Source organism: Aethalodelphis obliquidens, unplaced genomic scaffold, assembly GCF_003676395.1.
Source record: "Aethalodelphis obliquidens isolate GAN/ISIS:26980383/991018 unplaced genomic scaffold, ASM367639v1 scaffold17, whole genome shotgun sequence".
NCBI classification, from domain to species: domain Eukaryota; kingdom Metazoa; phylum Chordata; class Mammalia; order Artiodactyla; family Delphinidae; genus Aethalodelphis; species Aethalodelphis obliquidens.
The window spans coordinates 10,190,271-10,211,143 of NW_020837961.1; positions in this window are offsets into that span (position 1 = coordinate 10,190,271).

Here is a 20,873-nt window from a genome sequence, read left to right on the forward strand (position 1 = left end):
TTCTCAAGTGCATATAGAACATTCTCCAGGATAGATCATATAATAGGACACAAAACAAATCTTAGCAAATTTAAGAATGTTGAAATTATACCAACTCTCTTCTCTGATGACAGTGGTATGAAACTAGAAATCAACAACAAGAGGAACTTGAGAAGATCTACAAATATATGGAAACTAAACACACTTGTGAACAACCAAAGGGTCAAAGAAGATATCAAAATGAAATAAAAAGCTATCTTGGAACAAATGAATAAAAATACCACATATCAAATATTGTGGGATGTAGCAAAATCACTTTTGAGGAAACAGTTTATAGCAATAAACACATATATTGAGAAATTAGGAAGATCTCACATTAACAAGCTAACTTTATACCTCAAGGAACTAGAAAAAGAATAACAAATTAAGCCTAAAGTTAGCACAAGAAGTAATAAAGATCAGAGCGGAAATAAATGAAATAGAGACCAGAAAAACAATAGAACAGATCAACGAAACTAAGAGCTGGTTATTTGAAAAGATACACAAAACTGTTGAACCTTTAACTAGACTAAGAAAAAAAAATAAAACTCAAATAAAATTAGAAATAAAAACGGAAACATTACAAGTGATACTGCAGAAATACATAGATTCATAAGAGACTACAATGAACAATTATATGCCAAAAATTGCATAATCTAGAAGAAATGGATAAATTTATAGAAATGCACAATCAACCAAAACTGGATCAAGAAGAAATAGAAAATCTGAACAGACCAATAATGAGTAAACAGATGAAATCAGTAATCAAAAAATTTCCAACACAGAAAACTCCAGGATGAGACAGCTTCATTAGAGAATTCTACCAAACATTTAATGAATTAACACCAATACTTCTCAATCTCTTCCAAAATATCAAGGAGGAAGGAATAATTCAAAGTTCATTCTATGATGCCAGCATTGCCTTGACACCAAAACCAGATAAGGATACCACAAAAAAGAAAAACTATAGACCAATATTCCTGAGGAATATAGAAGCAACAATTCTCAACAAAATGTTAGCAAACGGGATTCAAGAACACATCAAAAGAAGTATACACCCTGACCAAGTGGGATTTATCCATACAATGCAAAAGTGGTTCAACACATGCAAATCAATAAATGTTATACATCACATCAATAAAATGAAAGATAAAAATCACATGATGATCTCAATAGACACAGAAAAACATTTGACAAAATACAATATCCTTTTATGATAAAACACCCTTAACAGTTTGGGTATAAAAGAAACATATTTCAACATAATAAAGGCCACAGTAAACACATAGCTAACAGTACGTTCAATGTAGGAAAATTGAAAGTGCTTTTTGAAAGGTCAGGAACAAGGCCAGGATGCCCACTATCACCACACTTAATCAAGATATTACTGGAAGTCTTAGGTAGAGCAATTAAAGCAAGACTAAGTACCATTGTTGCAATTTGCTGATGGGATGATCTTATGTCAAAAATACCAAAGAGTCAGACAAAAAAACTGTTGGAATTAATCAACAATTTCAGTAAAGTACAGGACACAAAATCAACATACAAAAATCAGATGCATTTCCTTATGTTAAAGATGAAGCATCTGAAAAAGAAATAAAGAACACTATACTGTTCACAATAGTATGAAAAAAGTAAACTACTTCGGAATAGATTTAACCAAAGAAGTTTTAAGATTTGTACAGTGAAAATTGTAAGACACTCCTGAAAGAAACCAAAGAAGATACAAACTATGGACAGACATTCCAGTCCCCTTAGCTGGTTTGAAAACTGGTGGGACTGACAGTAGGGCTTCAAGAAACATAAATTCTGACCATAAAGAGCATACTCACACTTGCTTATTCCTGAAACAAGGCAGAGGAAGCCAAGTGAAACTGCAGGGGATTCTTGCCAGTTTCCCACAATGCCCTAGCATACTCCCCAAACTGAACTGAGTGCCTGATCCAGCCTATCTGGCTCCATGGCTCAGCCCTACATTATGGTGAGGGGTGCCATTGCTGAGGAGAGTGTACAGTTGTAGGGGACAGCGTCAGCTTAGACACAGCACAGCATCCAAATGGGGTGAGGACTTCCATTACTGGCATTCATGGAGATGGCAGATTGGGTGTGGAATGGGGCTGATTGTGCCAGGACTCCCCAAGTGTGCACCATGGCCCAAATCAAGGGCATGCTCCAGCCCCTCTTGTTCAAGCACAGCTCCCCACTAGGGTAAGATGCTAATGATGGGAGGGGAAGAGTGCACACTTAGAGGGAATGGAACCAGCTTGAATCCGACCCTCAGGGTTTCTTTTTCCATCACCTTTGGACCTGCCCCTACCCATGATAGGATGGTATCAGCCACTGAGCATAAGAGAAGCCCAGGTTCACTTCTGGCTCTGACTTTAGACCCTCATCTCCATCCGCACCTCCCACTAAGGTGATAGGTGCCAGCACACCCAGGGGGAAGATGTGACCCATGCTCACTTCAGATCCAATTCTCCAGTCAAAGCCACTGGGCAAAGGTATACTGCATAGGAAAGCACCCATACAGAGATACACCTTCATGACAGGGGACCAGGTTACTGTTTCACCTAAATTTATAGAGACAGAGAAATTAAACAAAATAAGAAGATAAAGGGATTTGTTTCAAATGAAAGAACAAGTAAAACTCCTGAAAAAAACTAATCAGAGATGAATACTTTACCAGATAAAGAGTTCAAAGCATTAGTAATAAGAATGATAAATGAACTAGGAAAAAGAAAAGATTAACATAGACAGGATTTTAACAAGAAACTAGAAGATATAAAAAAGAACCAGTCAGACCTGAGGAATACAATAACTAAAATGAAAAACACACTAGAAGGAATTAACAGCAGACTAGGTGATACTGAAGACAGTGTACGTGATCTGGAAGATAGAATAATGGAAATCACTGAACCAGTCACACCCAAGGAATACAATAACTAAAATGAAAAACACACTAGAAGGAATTAACAGCAGACTAGGTGATACCGAAGACAGTGTAAGTGATCTGGAAGATAGAATAATGGAAATCACCCAATTAGAACAGCAACAATTAAAACAAATTAAAAAATTAAAACACTTTAAGGGATCTTTAAGACAACATGAAGCATACGAACATTCACATTATAGGGGTCTCAGAAGGAGAAGAGAGAGAGAAAGGGGGAGAAAATGTATTTGATGAAATTACAGGTGAAAACTTCCTGAGTCTGAAGAAGGAAACAGATATCCAGGTACAGGAAGCACAGAGTCCCAAATGAGATGAACTGAAGAGACCCACATCAAGACATAATTAAAATGGCAAAAATTAAAGATAAAGACAGAATTATAAAATAAGCAATACAAAAACAGAGGGTCATATACAAGGGAACCCCCATAAGGTGATCAGCTTATTTTTCTGCAGAAACTTTGCAGGCCAGAAGGGAGAGGCATGATATATTTAAAGTGATGAAAAGGAAAAACCTACAGCCTAGGATATTCTACACAGCAAGATTATCATTCAGACTTGAAGGAGAGATAAAGAACTTAGACAAACAAAAACTAGAAGAGATCAACCATACTAAGTGACACTATAAGGAGTGTTAAAGTTTATTCTCTAAGTGGAAAAGAAAAGGTTACAACAATAATTTACAGGAAAGGAAAAAATCCAATTAGTGAAGGTAAATATATAGTAAAGGTTGTGGATCAACCATTAAATAACCTAGTAAAAATATTAAGAGAAAAAAATATTGCAAAATGGATAAACAGTTGAGGGATAAAATGAAGATGTAAAATGTGTATCTGTCAAATATACAAAATGTGGGGGAAGGGAGATCTACATCAAAAATGTAGATCTTTTGGTATGTGTTTGAACTTAAATGACCATCAATTTAAAACAAGTGTATATATAGTTATAAGTCAACATATATGAACATCATGTAACCACAAATTAAAAACCTACAATAGATCCACCCACATATATCATATATTAACACATATATGTGGAATCTAGAAAAATGGTACAGATGAACCTACTTGCAGGGCAGAAATAGAAAGGCCTACGTAGATAATGGATGTGTGGACACAGGCGGGAAGAGGAGGGTGGGATGAATTGGGAGATTCGGTTTGACATAAATACACTACCATGTGTAAAACAGATAGCTACTGGGAACCTGCTGTACAGCAGAGGAAGCTCAGCTCAGTGCTCTGTGATGGCCTAGTTGGGTGGGATGCAGGGAGAGGGAGGTCCAAGAGGGAGGGGATGTGTGTATGCATATGGCTGATTCATTTTGCTGTGCGGCAAAAACTAACAAAAAATTGTAAAAAAAATAAGCTCCAAAAAAAAAAAAAAAAAAAACCTACAATAGATATACAAAACTAGAGATAAAGAAACACAAGCACACCATTAAAAGAAACATAAACCACAAAGGAAGTAATAAAAAAAGAAAAAGAACAGAGAAGAAATACAAAAACAACCAGTAAACAAGAAACAAAATGGTAGTAAGGACACAACTATCAATAACCATTTTCAATGTCAAAGGACTAATGCGCCAATGATGAGACACAGGGTGACTGATTGGATTGAAAAAACCAGACCCTTCAATATGCTTCCTATAGGAGATTCATTTCAGGACTAAAGACACACACAGACTGAAAGTAAGGGAATGGAAAAAGATATTTCATGCAGGTGGAAATGACAAGAAAGCAGGGGTAGCAATACTCATAAGACAAAATAGACTTTGAAACAAAGTCTATAACAAAGACAAAGAAGGACATTATACAGTGATAAAGGAATCAATACAAGAAGATGATATTACACTCATAAACATATATGCACCCAACATAAGAGCACATAAATACATAAAGAAAATACATAGAGGGAGAAATTGACAGTATAATAATAGTAGGAGACTTTAACACACCACTGACATCAGTGGACAGAGCATTCAAACAGAAAATCAGTAAGAAAACAGTGGTTTTAAAAGACACAATAGACCAGTTGAACTTAATAGATATCTACAGGTCATTACATCCAAAACCAGTAGAATACTAATCTTTTTCACGTGTACATGGAACATTTTCCAGGATAGATCACATGCTAGGCTACAAAACAAATCTCAACAAATATCAGAGGATAAAAATTATATCAAGACTTTTTTTTTTTTGGGATCACAGTGATACGAAAGTAGAAATCAACGTCAGGAGAAAATGGGAAAAAAAAAAAAAACATATGGAGAATAAACAATACCTACTGAAAAAAATGGGTCAATGAAGAAATCAAAGAGGAAATCAGAAAGTACCTCAAGACAAATGAAAATGGAAACACAACACTCCACAACCTATGAGATGCTACAAACACAGTTCTAAGAGGGAAGTTTATAGCAACAGGCTTTCTTTAAGAAATAAGAAAAATCTCAAATAAACAACCTAAACTACCACTTATAAGAATTGGAAAAAGAAGAACAAAGCTCAAAGTCAGCAGATGGAAGTAAATAATAACAATCAGAGAGGAAATAAATAGAGATTAAAAAAATAATAGAAAAGATCAGTGAAACCAAGTGCTGTTTTTTTGAAAAGATAAACAAAGTTGATAAACCATTAGCCAGAATGATTAAGAAAAAGAGAGGACCCAAGTAAACAATATCAGAAATGAAAGAGGAAAAATAACAACCAGTATTACAAGGATACAAAAAAATCATAAGAGAATACTGCAGTTATATACCTACAAATTAAAAAACTAGAAGAAATTAACAAATTTCTAAAAACATAAAACTTTCCAAGGCTGAATTAAGAAGAAACAGACAATTTGAACAAAATGACCATTAGTAGTAAAATTGAATTTGTAATTTAAAAAAAGCTCTCAGCATATGAAATTTCAGGACTGGATGGCTTCACAGGGGAATTCTACTAAACATATAAAGAACTTACACCTATCCTTCTCAAACTAGTCCAAAAAATCGAAGGGGATGGAACAAGCCCAATTTCATTCCATGAGGCCACCATTACCCAGATTTATTGGATTTAAGTTGGATTTATTCCATGGTCACAAGGATGGTTCAACATTAACAAACCAATCAATGTGATACACTACATTAACAAAGGAAAGGATAAAAATCATATGATCATCTCAATAGACACAGAAAAAGCATCTGACAAAATTCAACATTCATTCATGAGAAGAATTCCCATCAAAGTTGGAGGAAAAGTATAGAGGAAACATAGCTCACCATAATAAAGACCATTATGACAAACCCACAGCCAACATCATACTCAATGCTGAAAACCTTTCCTCTAAATTCAGGAACAAGACAAAGATGCTCACTCTCACTACTTCTACTTAATACAGTATTGGATGGTAGAGCCACGGCAATTATACAGGAAAAAGAAATAAAAGACATCAAAATAAGAAGGGAAGAGGTAAAACTGTCACTACTTGCAGATGACATGATATTTAATATAGAAAACTCTCAAGTCTCTACCTCAAGACTGTTAGAACTAATAAATGAATTTAGCAAGGTTACAGGATACAAGATTAATATACAGAAAACTTGCATTTCTATACACTAATAATGAACTATCAGAAAGAGAAAGTAAAAATAATCCCATTTAAAATCACATCAAAAAGAATAAAACACCTAGGATAAACTTAACAAAGGAGGTGAAGGATCTGTACACTGAAAACTATAAAATAGCAATGAAGGAAAGTGAAGATGATAGAAATGAATGGAAATATATCCTATGCCCTTGGATGAGAAGAGTTAATAAAATGTCCACACTACCCAAAGAAATCTACAGATTTAATGCAATCCATTTCAAAATACCCAAGACATTTTTTCACAGAACTAGAGCAAATAATACTAAAATTCATATATAATCACAAAAGTGCCTGAGTTGCCAAAGCAATCTTGAGAAAAAAGAACAAAGCTGGAGCTATCACCTTCTCAGACTTCAGACTGTATTACATATCTACAGTAATCAAAACAACATGATACTGACACAAATTCGGACACATAGGTCAATGGAAGAGAATAGAGAGCCTGAAAATAAACCCACACACTTATGGTCAATTAATGTACAACAAAGGAAGAATATACAATGAAAAAAGACAGTCTCTTCAACAAATGATGCTGGGAAAACTGGATGGCTACATGTAAAACAATGAGATTAGAACATTACCTCACACCGTATATGAAAATAAACTCAAGATGAATTAAGACATAAATGTAAGACCTGAAACCGTAAAACTCCTAGAAGATAATTTAAACAAAATACTCCTTGACACAAATTATAGCAATATGTTTTGGGTCTATCTCCTAAGACAAAAGAAATAAAAGTAAAAATAAACAAATAGGACCTAAATGAACTTAAAAGCTTTTGCACAGCAAAGGAAACATTTGACAAAACAAAAACACAACCTACAGAATTGGAGAAAGAATTTGCAAATAATATGACCAATATAAAGAGCTCATACAACTCAATATCAAAACACAAACAACCTAAGCAAAAAATGGACAGAAGACCCGAGCAGAAATTATTCCAAAGAAAACATACAGATGACCAACAAACATAGGAGAAGATGCTCAATACTGCTAATTATTAGAGAAATGAAAATCAAAACCACAGGAGGTATCACCTCACACCTGTTAGATGGCTACGTTCAAAAAGTCTACAAATAACAAATGTTGGTGAGGATCAGGAGAAAAGGGAAATCTAGTACACTGTTGGTGGGAAAGTAAGTTGGTGCAGCCAGTATCAAAAACAGTATGAAATTTCCTCAAGAACTAAAAATAAAACTACCATATGGTTCAGCAATTCAACTCCTGGGTATATAACTGGAAAAATTAAAAACACTACTTTGAAAAGATATATGCACTCCAATGTCCATAGCAGCATTATTTACAACAGCCAGGATATGGAACAACGTAAGTGTCCATCAACAGATGAAAGAATAAAGAAAAAATGATGTATATATAAAATGGAATATTACTTAGCCAAAGAATGAATGAAATCTTGTCATTTACAGCTACATGAATGGAAATTAGAAGTATTATGCTTAGTAAAAATGTCAGACAAAGGCAAATATTGTATGTTATAATTTATATGTGGAATCTAAAAAATAAAACAAGTATCACAAAACTGAAGCAGATTGACAGATACAGAAAACAAACTAGTAGCCTCTGCACCTAGAGCCTGTGCTCCACAACAAGAGAAACCACCGCAATGAGAAGCCAACACACCACAAAGAAGAGTAGCCCCCACTCACTGCAACTAGAGAAAGCCTACTCACACCAATGAAGACTGAATGCAGCCAAAATTTGAAAAAAGTAAAAAAAAAAAAAAAAGATACATGCATCCCTATGTTCATAGCAGCACTATTCATAACAGCCAAGACATGGAAGCATCTTAAATGTCCATCGACAGGTGGATGGGCACAGAAGATGTGGTACATATATACAATGGAATATTACTCAGCCATTAAAAAGAGTGAAATTATGCCATTTGCAGCAATGGATGGACCTAGAGATCATCATACTAAGTGAAGTAAGTCAGAGACAGACACGTGCCATATGATACCACAAATACGGAATCTAAAATATGACACAAATGAACTTATCTACAAAACAGAAACAGACTCACAGACATAGAGAAAAGACTTGTGTTGTCAAGGGGGAAGGGGGTGGGAGATGGATGAATTGGGAGTCTGTGATTAGCAGGTGCAAATTATGATACACAGAATGTATAAACAACAAGGTCCTACTGTAGCACAGGGAACTATATTCAATATCCTGTAACAAACCATAATGGAAAGAATGGAAAAAGGATATATATATGTATAACTGAGTCACTTTGCTGTACAGCAGAAATTAACACAACATTGTATACCAACTATACTTCAATAAAATGATACTTTTAAAGAAAAAAAAAAGAAAACAAACTAGTGATTACCAGTGGGGAGAGGGAAATGTGAGGGGCAAGACAGGGGTAGGAGTTTAAGTGGTACAAACTATTATGTATAAAATAAATAAGCTGCAAGAATATATTATGCAGTATAGGATATATAGCTAATATTTTATAATAACTTTAAATGGAGTATAATCTATAAGAAAATATTGAATCCCTATAACACAAATGCCCACCAATAAATGAATGGAATAAAAAGATGTAGTATTTACACATAATAAATTAGTCAGCCTAGAGAAAGGAGGATATTCTTCCATTTGCAATAACATTAATGGAACTTAAATACATTATGCTAAGCAAGATAAGCCAGAAAGAGGAAGACAAGTACTGTATGATATCACTTACATGTGGAATCTAAGAAAACCTAACCTGTAAAAAACTGAGTAAAATGGTGGTTAGCAGGGATGGGGAAAGTGGTAAGATTAACTTGTGGTTAAGGGTACAGGCTTGTAATTAGTACTTTTTAAGCCTAAGCTCTATTGCACAGTATAATAAATATAGAAAATAATATTGTACTATTATTATATAATATAAATATTACTACAAGGGCAATCATATCAAAATATATATCAAGGAAACATGCTGTACACTTTAAACTTACACAATGTTACCTGTCATATTTATTCAATACAAAGAATTTTTTAAAAAGAATTCATGATAATCCTCTTAATTTAGTGAACTACAAGGACAGACAGCAATGTAGGAAAATAATACATAAACAAAATGAGAAGCTCAAAAAAGAAACAGAAACCTTGAAAAAATACAAACAGAAATTCTATAGCTGGAAAATACAATGACTTAACTGACAAGCTCAACGGAGAGCTCCAAAGGCAGACACGACCATGCAGAAAAAAGAATCAGCAACCTGGACAATATGAAAATTGAAATTTTATACAGTCTGAGGAGCAAAAGAGAAGAGTGAAAAAAAAAAAAAAGAAGAAGAAAGCTTACAGGAAATATGGGGCATAATTAAAAGGAATAATATTTGCATTATGGGAATTTCAGAAGAAGAGAAAGAGAAAAGGACAGGAAGGTTATTACTGCAATAACTGTTGAAATCTTCCCACCTGGAATGAGAAATAGACATTGAGGTCCAAGGAACCCAAAGGACCCCAGATAGATTTAACATGAACAGGGCAATACTGAGACAGATTTTAATTAAATTGTCAAATGTCAAAACATAGAAAAGATTTTAAAAGCAGCAAGAGCAAAGACAGGAGTTATATACAAGTGAATCCCCATAAGACTATCTGTGCATTTCTCAACAGAAACTTTACACACCAGAAGAAAATAAAATGGCATATTCAAAATATTGAAAGAAAACTGTCTAATAAAGAATACTATACCTAACAAAGTTGTCCTTCAGAAATGAGGGAAGGACAAAGACTTCCCTGAGCAAAAAAAACCTGAGTGAATTCATTACATGAGACCTGCCTTACAAGCAATGCTAAAAGGAGTTCTTTGAGTGCAAATAAAAGGACACAAATTAACATTATAAAAACATAAGGAGTGTAAAACTTACTGGTAATGGTAAAAATAGTCAAAATTGTAACAGGGTAATGGTAGTGCATAATTCACATACAACAGTAGTACAAAATTTTAAAAATTTAATAGAAATAACCATAACTAAAATAATTTGTTATTAGTTACATAATATAGAAGAATACACACACTGTAATGTTAATAACCTAAAATGTGAAGGGAAGGGGAAATAGAAGTATAAAGCTTAGGGATTCTATTGAAGTTAAGTTGTTATTGGTTTAAAATAGGATTTTAGAATTTTAAGATATTTTATGTAAGCTTCATGGTAACCAAAAGTGTAAGACTGGTAGTAATTACACAAAAGAACAAAGTCAAAGCATACTGATATCACCAGACATCAAAGCACAAGAAAAGACAGCAGGATAAGTAACAGGGAACAATGGATCTACAAAACAACCAGTAAACAGTTAACAAAATGGAAATAGTAAGTCCTTGGTTATCAATAATTACTTTAAATGTAAGTTGATTAAATTATCCAAATAAAAGACATAGAATGACTGAAAGGATTTTAAAAAAAAGATTCAAGGATACACTGCTTGTGAGATATTAAGTTAAAAACACAAATAGACTGAGAGTGAAGGGATGGAGAAAGTTATTTCAAGCAAATGGTAACCAAAAAACTTACATTAAAAATAGACTTTAAATTAAAAGTGGTAAAAAAGGGACAAAGAAGGTCTTTATCTAATGATAAAGGGGTCAATACATCAAGAAGATATAGCAATTGTAAATATGTATGTGCCCAACATCAGAGCACCTAAGTACATAAAACAAAAACTAACTATACTAAGAGGAGAAATAAAGAGCAATACAGTAATAGTTAGGGACCTTAATGTCCCACAGCCAACAATGTTTAGATCATCCAGACAGTGAATCAATAAAGAAACAGTGGAGCTGAACAACATTCTAAACTAAATGGACCTAACAAACACATATAGAATGTTCTATCTGACAACAGCAGAATATACATTTTTCTCAAGTACACATGGAACATTTTCTAGGATAGATCATATGTTAGGCCACAAAACAAGTCTTAGCAAATTCAAGAAGTTTGAACTCATCCCAGTATCTTCTCTGACAACAATGGTATGAAACTAGAAATCAATAAGGAAAGGAAAACTGGAAAATTCACAAATACGTGGAAATTAAACAATAGTCTTCTGAACAACCAATGGATCAAAGAAGAAATTAAAGGGGAAATAAAAAGTATCTTGAAAGAAATGAAAATGGAAACACAATACACCAAAATGTATGAAATGCAGTAACAGTAGTTCTAAGAGGCAACTTTATAGCAATAAATGCCTACATTAAGAAGCAAGAAAGATCCAAAATAAAATACCTACCTCTATGCTTTAAGAAACTGGAAAAAAGAAAAACAAACTGAGCCCAAAGTTAGAACATAAGGAAGGAAAATGTAACTATTAGAGCAGAAGTAAATGAAATAGAGAACAGAAAAACAATAGAAAAATTAATCAAACTAAAAGTTGGATCTTTGAAAAGATAAACAAAATTGATAAACCTTTAGCTAGATTAACCTAGGAAAAAAGAGAGAGGTCTCAAATCAACAAAATTGTAAATTAAAAAAAAAAAAGACATTACCATGGATACCACAGAAATACAAAGAATCAAAAGAGGCTACTATAAAAAACTATATGTTAACAAACTGGCCAATGTAGAAGAAATGGAAAAAGTCTTAGAAACATACAAACAACCAAGACCGAGTTAGGAAGAAATAGGAAGTCTGAATTATCCAATTACCATATGGAGATTGAATCAATAACCGAAAATCTCCCAGTGAAGAAAAGCACAGGATCAGATGGCTTCACTGGTGAATTTTACCATTCATTTAAAGAATTAACACTAATCCTTCTCAAATTCTTCCAAAAAATCAATGGAGAGACAACACTTCCAGACTCCTTTTACAAGACCAGCATAACCATTCTACTAAAGCCAGAAAAGAAAACTACAGACCAATATCCCTGATGAATATACATGCAAAAATTCTCAAAATACTAGCAAACTGAATTCAGAAGCACATTAAAAGTCTTATTCAGCATGATCAAGTAGGATTTTTACCCAGGATTCAAGGATGTTTTGACATATGCAAACTAATCAGTGGGATATATCACATTAATAGAATGAAAGGAAAAAATCATATCATCTCAATAGACGCAGAAAAAGTATTTGATAAAATTAAACATCCATTCGTGATAAAAACTCTTAACTAGTTAGGTATAGAAGGAATGTATGTCAACATAATAAAGCTCATATATGATAAACCCACAGCTAATATCATTCTCAGTGGTGGAAGTTTGAAAGATTTCTCTCTAAGATTGGGAACGATCCAAGGGTGCCCACTCTCACCACTCTTATTCAACATAGAACTGGAAGTGTTTGCCAGTGCACTCAGGAAAGAAAAAGGAAAACAAAAGCCATTAGAATTGGAAAGGAAGAAGTAAAATTTTCTCCATTTGCAGATGACATGATTTTATATGTAGAAAGTACCAAAGTGTCCACCAAAAACCTCTCAGATATAATCAACAGATTCAGTAAAGTTGCAAGATACAAAATTAAAGCACAAAATTAGTAGCATTTCTATATGCTAACAATGAATTTTCTTAAAAAGAAACAAAACTATTCCATTTACAATAGCATCAAAAACAACAAAATTCTTAGGAATAATCTTAAACATAGAAGTGAAAGATCTCTATTCTGAAAACTACAAGACACTGATGAAAGGAACTGAAGAAGACAAAAGTAAGTGGCAAAGTTTCCTATATTCATGGGTTGGAAGAATTAATACTGTTAAATTGTCCATATTACCAAAAGCCATCTATAGATTCAGTTCAGTCCCTATCAAGATTCTCAAGGCATTTTTTTTCAGAAGTAGAAATAACAATCCTAAAATTTATATAGAACTATAAAAGACCCCAGTAATTCTGAGAAAGAACAACAAAGCTGGAGGCATCACAGTTCCTAATTTCAAGCTATACTATAAAGCTATAGTAGTTCAAACATTATGGTACTGGCATAAAAACAAGCAAATAGATCAACGGAACAGAATTGAGAGTCCACAAATAAGTCCAAGTGTACGCGGTCAACAAGTATTTGACAAGGAAGCCAAGAATACTCAATGGAGGAAAGACAGTCTCTTCAATTAATGGTGCTGGGAAAATTGGTAATTCACATGTAAAAGAATAAAACTTGACCTCTCTCTTACCCCACTCACAAAAATTAACTTTAAATTTATTAAAGACTTAAATGTTAGACCTGAAACCATGAAACTCCTGGAAAAAAACATAGGAAAAAACCTCCTTGATGTGGGTCTTGGCAATGATTTTTTTGGATATGACCCCTAAAGCACAAGCAACAAAATCAAAAGAAACAACTGAAGTGAGACTACATCTGCACAGCAAAAGAACACAATCAACAAATGACAACCTATAGAATGAGAAAAATATTTGCAAATCATATATATGATAAGGGGTTAAAATTTAAAATACATAAAGTACTCATAAAACTCAATAGCAAAAAAAGTATCACTGATGAACATAGATGCAAAAATCCTCAAGAAAATACTAGCAAACTGAACCCAGTTAAAAGGATCATACACCATGATCAAGTGGCATTTATTCCAGGGATGTAAGGATTTTTCAATATCCACAAATAAATCAGTGTGATAAAACGTGTTAACAAACTGAAAAATAAAAACCATATGATCACCTCAATAGATGCACAAAAAGCTTTTATCACACCCATTTATGATAAAAACTCTCCAGAAAGTGGGCATAGAGGGAACTTACTTCAACATAATAAAGGCCATATATGACAAACCTATAGCTAACATCATTCTCAATGGTGAAAAGCTGAAGGCATTCTCTCTAAGATTAGGAACAAGACAAGGATGTCCACTGTCACCACTTTTATTCAACACAGTTTTGGAAGTCCTAGCCATGGCAATCATAGAAGAAAAAGAAATAAAAAGAATCAAAATTGGAAAAGAAGAAGTAAAAACTGTCACTGTTTGTAGATGACATGATGCTATGTATAGAAAATCCCAAAGATGTTACCAGAAAACTACTAGAGCTCATCAATGAAGTTGGTAAAGTTGCAGGATACAAAATTAATACATAGCAATCTATTGCATTTTTACACACTAACAACGAAAGAACAGAAAGAGAAATTAAAGCAACAATCCCATTTATCATTGCATCAAAAAGGATAAAATACCTATGGACAAACTTAGCTAAGGAGGCAAAAGACCTGTACTCTGAAAACTAAGATGCTGATGAAAGAAATTAAAGATGACAAAAACACATGGAAAGATATACCATGCTCTTGGATTGGAAGAATCAATATTGTCAAAATGACTATACTCCTCAAGGCAATCTACAGATTGATGCAATCCCTATCAAATTACCAGTGGCATTTTTTATAGAACTAGAAAAAATAATTTTAAATTTGTACAGAAACACAAAAGACCCCGAATAGCCAAAGCAATCCTGAGAAAGGAAAAAAGGAGTTAGAAGAATCAGGCTCCCCAACTTCAGACTATACTACAAAGCTATAGTCTTCAAAACAGCATGGTACTAGCACAAAAACAGAAATATAGATCAACAGAATAAAATAGAAAGCCCAGAAATAAACCCACACACCTATGGTCAATTAATCTACAACAAAGGAAGCAAGAATATACAATGGAGCAAAGACAGTCTCTTCAAAAAGTGGTGGTGGGAAAAATGGACAGCTACATGTAGAAGAACAAAACTAGAACATTCCCTAACACCATACACAAAAATAAACTCAGAATTGATTAAAAACCTAAATTTAAGGCCAGATACGATAAAACACTTAGAGGAAAACATAGGTAGAACACCATTTGACATAAATCACAGCAACATCTTCTTGGATTCACCTCCTAGAGTAATGAAAATAAAAACAGAAATAAACAAATGGGACCTAATTAAACATAAAAGCTTCTGCATAGCAAAGAAAATCATAAACAAAATGAAAAGACAACCCACAGAATGGGAAAAAATATTTGCAAATGAAGCGGCTGACAAAGGATGCACAAATCATTATTAGAGAAATGTAAATCAAAACTACAATGAGATATCACCTCACACCAGTCAGAATGGTCATTATCAAAAAGTCTACAAACAATAAATGCTGGAGAGGGTGTGGAGAAAAGGGAACCCTCCTACACTGTTGGTGGGAATGTAAACTGGTAGAGCCACTACCAGCCACTACTGGTAGAGCCACTACCAGTCCTACACTGTTGGTGGGAATGTAAACTGGTAGAGAACAGTATGGAGGTTCCTTAAAAAACTAAAAATACAACTACCAAATGATCCAGCAATTCCACTCCAGGGCATGTATCTGGAGAAAACCATAATTTGAGAAGATACATGCACCCCAATATTCACTGCAGCACTATTTATAGGAGCCAAGACATAGAAGCAACTTAGATGTCCATCAAGAGAGGAATGGATAAAGAAGATGTGGCACATATATACAATGGAATAATACTCAGCCAAAAACACACACACAAAAAAAAAACAACAAAATAATGCCATTTGTAGCAACATGGATAGACCTAGAGATTGTCATACTGAGTGAAGTAAGTCAGACAGAGAAAGACAAATATCATATCATATCTCTTATACGTGGAATCTAATTTAAAAAATAATACAAATGGACTTATTTACAAAACAGAAACAGACTTACAGATATCAAAAACAAACTTATGGTTACCAAAGGGGGAATGTGGTGGGAAAGAGATAAATCAGGAGCTTGGGATTAACATACACACAGTACTATATATAAGAGAAATAACCAACAAGGGCCTACTATATGGCACAGGGAAATCTACTCAATATTCTGTGATACCATATGAGAAAAGAATATGAAAAAGAATGAATATATATATATATGTATAGCTGAGTCACTTTGCAATTTCACTTCAGGGAATATATCCAAAGGAAATGAAACACTAACTCAAAAAGATATCTGCACCTCCGTGTTCATAGCAGCATTATTTACACTAGTCAAGACATGGAAACAAACTAAGTGTCCAACGATGAATGAATGGATAAAGAAGCTGTGGTATATATTATATACTGGAATATTATTCAATCATAAAGAGACAAGGAAATTCTGCCACTTGGGACAACATGGATGGACGTGGGGACATTCTGCTAAGTGAAATAAGGCAGAGAAAGACAGATATGTATAATCTCACTTGTAAGTAGAACCCTCCCCAAAACAAAACAAAACAACAAACTCAGAAAAAGACATCAGATTTCTGTTCACCAAAGGCAGGGTTTAGGGGTGGAGGAACTGGAGAAAACTGGTCAAAAGGTACAAACTTCGGGCTTCCCTGGTGGCGCAGTGGTTGAGAGTCCGCCTGCCGATGCAGGGGACACGGGTTCGTGCCTAAGTCCAGGAAGATCCCACATGCCGCGGAGCGGCTGGGTCCGTGAGCCATGGCTGCTGAACCTGCGCATCCAGAGCTTGTGCTCTACAACGGGAGAGGCCACAACAGTGAGAGGCCCATGTACCGCAAAAAAAAAAAAAAAAAAAAAAGGTACAAACTTCAAGTTATAAGATAAGTATGAGGGATGTATTGCCCAGCGTGATGACTATATTTAACATGGCCATACGATATAAAAGTTAAGAGTGTAAATCCTAAGACTTATCATCACAAGGAAAACAATGTTTTTCTTTATTGCTTTCTCTTTGTACTCTTTATATGATATGATAATGCTCACTAAACTTATTGCAGTAATCATTTCACTGTAATCATTTCATTTTGACTGTATGTAAGTCAAACCATCATAATGTGCACTGTAAACTTATACACGGATGTATGTCAATTATATCTTAATAAAACTGGAAAAATAAAATCATTGTTATAAAAATGAGTAATACCTTTGACAGATTCATCAGAAACTAGACATAGTTGATAGAGACTCAGTGAGCTTGACAATGTCAACAGAAACTTTGGAAACTGAAATGCAAAGAGGAAGAATAAAATAGATAAAAACAGAACAACACCCAAGAACTGTGGGAAACTTTATAAAGATGTAACATATATATAATTGGGATACCAGAAAAACAGAGAATGGAGCAGAAGAAATATTTGAAATATTAATGGCTGAGAGTTTTCCAAAATTAATGACAAACACTATACTTCATATTCAGGAAATTCAGAGAACACTAAGTATAAACTTATTTAAAAATCTATAACTAGGCATATCATATTCTTAATAGATTTAAAAGATAACTTTTTAAAAAGTAGTCATGGTAATGATATATTGGGTGACACATGACATGGCATTTATTGGTGAAATACGTTGGCTTATCAACCTGGATAGAGCAGCTAGTATTTTTCAGTTTATTACCTAAATTTTCATTAGCATCATGTAATATGTTATCAATATGTTGACCTATCATACTGAGAGAAAACTTTAATTTCATACTTATATCATTCTAGCATTTTATTCACTATAAGTTTATATGCTGACATTATTCATTTCTCACCAACTATTTGGCATCTCTTTTCCTGGGCAATAAGTTCTGCTAGTAAATAACTTATGTTCTGTGTCTTTTCACTGAATTTGATTTTTTTTAAAAAAATAAGAGCTTTACTATGCTTGTTTTGATATTCTAACAGCACCTTAAGAAATAAACACTTATATTTGTCAAATGCCTACGACTTGTAGTGAAGTGTTGTTTCAATTTTTCTGGAGACATTGATGTATTTCTAAGTTGCTTCCCACATACAGCATAGTGAAATAGAACTGTTTGGGTTAGCATTTCAGTCCATACACTGCCCATGCATAAGCAACTGTCACTGTAAACACAGCATCATTAGTATGCAGGTTCCTTGTAGCACTAGTGTGGAGAAATGAATCAGATTATAATTCTTCATTAATATTTCAGACAAAAACTTCATCAAGATATAATTCATATGCCAAAAGTTTCATCCTTTAAAAGTATACAATTCGGTGGATTTTAACATATTTACACAGTTGTGCAATTATCCATCATTAAATTTATCAGATCTACCCCTAGGACAAGACCTAGAATCCACATTCTTCCATATTACAACATGTTTTCACAAATTGAATCATTAGGCACATTTTTGAAATACAAATAATAATAAAATATAAAAAAGACTAGTATAATAATAAATCAGTATACATATATGTAAAAAAATGTAAATAAGGTCTTTCCTGGTGGCACAGTGGTTGAGAGTCCGCCTGCCGATGCAGGGGACATGGGTTCGTGCCCCAGTCTGGGAAGATCCCACATGCCACGGAGCAGCTGGGCCCGTGAGCCATGGCCGCTGAGCCTGCGCGTCCAGAGCCTGTGCTCTGCAATGGGAGAGGCCACAACAGTGCGAGGCCCACGTACCGCAAAAAAGTAAATAACCAGTAAAGAAATGTCACCAAAACATAAAGCCTTCACAAAATGATTCACTTCTGACCTACCCCATCCAAGTCTTGCAAAATTTACAACAATAAAGTAGAAAAGGGCAGGTGACTAGGAGCACATAAAACTTCCATCTTTAGAATGAACCTTTCCCTCTGATTCCTTACTTACACTGAGAGAATCTACTTGTATGTATAAGAGGAGACAGGGAAGGTAATTTATGAGAGAGAAGCTGAGGCCACCAGCCTACACACTCCCCTCTGTGCAATGCAGTGTTACCTCTACATTACATCTGTAATTGTATCTGTATTACATCAACATCTGAGAATGAACTGAACCCAATGATCGTGGCTCTACTGACTACTGCCATAGAAGAGTGAAAAACCTCTATAGAAATTGCTAATGGGGATTCTCACTCACTGTCATCATTACAAGGGCTAGCATCACACAATATGTGAAGATTTTAAAAAATATGTATTTTTTTCAGATGACTATTTCTTGAAGAACCCTTACTGACATCTCACCAAGCTCTCTGGTTCCACAGAAGCTCGGCTGAGTAGCAAGCACTGGAGAGGTAGAGGTAGATTGATGTTCTCTGCTGGGATCTCTTTACATATGTAAAGGGTGTTCTTTGCTGTCCTCTTTTCCTGATTGATTTCCTAAGCTCACTCTCCCCTTCCTCTGTCCCTGTCAACTCACTGGACAATTTGCTCTTCTGTCCTCCAGTCATATAAAAAATCTAAAATGATTGCTTCAACAGTTGGGATGAGGAACAGATGCTGGATATGGTGTCACCCTTAGGAATTCTTCATGATTTGTTAGTCACACTGACAGAATTGTAAATGCTTAAGGACATTCACTGGAAATAGGAGAACCTGTTAGGCAATTATGATGACCATCTCTAATCAACTGTCATATTAGGATGTGTTTATATTCAATCTGGACATTACCATGATTAGGCTGAGAGACTAAGTACTAGAAATTCACTTAACAGATTTTTATGGAGTGTCTACTTGGTAGCAGGCAGTATGTTAAACCCTGGGATATGTATTATGAGTGGTAGTCTACTCTGAAACTCTCTTCTCCCAAAAAGCTTTCATTCCAGAAATGCAGGAAGATCCATATAATATTTTCCTTCATTGAGAAATGCCCTGTCTTAGGCCCCAAATCATGATCTTCATGTTTTCCCTTCTTCCTTATAGCAGGCCACAGGGACTTATCCTACTTTCCTCCTTCTCATTAGCTATCACCGTTTCTATCCCATTCCATTCAATCTAGCTGCAAAAAGGAATGCTTTGTACTTCCAGCACCCCTTTGCTTATATTCTGAATTTTAATATTCAATATTATTTTAAGTTTGGGGATTTTGATAGTATCCCACATGGAGGAGGAATCACTAAAGCTTATTAGTAAGACAATATTATTTTAACAAATAAACTTCAAAATCTCAGTGGTTTATTTCTTGCTCATGCTAAGAAGAAGAAAACAGTACGTCCTAAGAGTGGATGCCTTTCTTCCAAGGGCCGATTCACACAGTGGCTCTTTTCACATAGTGGCTCTATCATCTACAACACTGAGGCTTCCAGTGCCACTGTGCTTCCCTGCATCAATCTGGCAGAAAAGTAAAGACCATGGAGCATCCCTTGTAGGAGGTTTTCATGGATCAGGTTCATAAGTGAACACATGTATTACATCTGTTCATATTCCATCATCTAGAACTTAGTCTATGGCTATGCCTTCTTACAAGAGAATCTGGGAAATATAGTTCAGATATATGCCCAGGAAAAAAGAGTAAAACGGGTTATCTAATGAGGTAGTCAGTCTCTGCCATAAATCATGAGGATTCTAAGATTCTGGAATATTTCTAAGACTACTTATAGTAGTCAATTGATGATTATGGCTTATACATCTCTAGATTTGTGATTTACTTAAATAAAATCT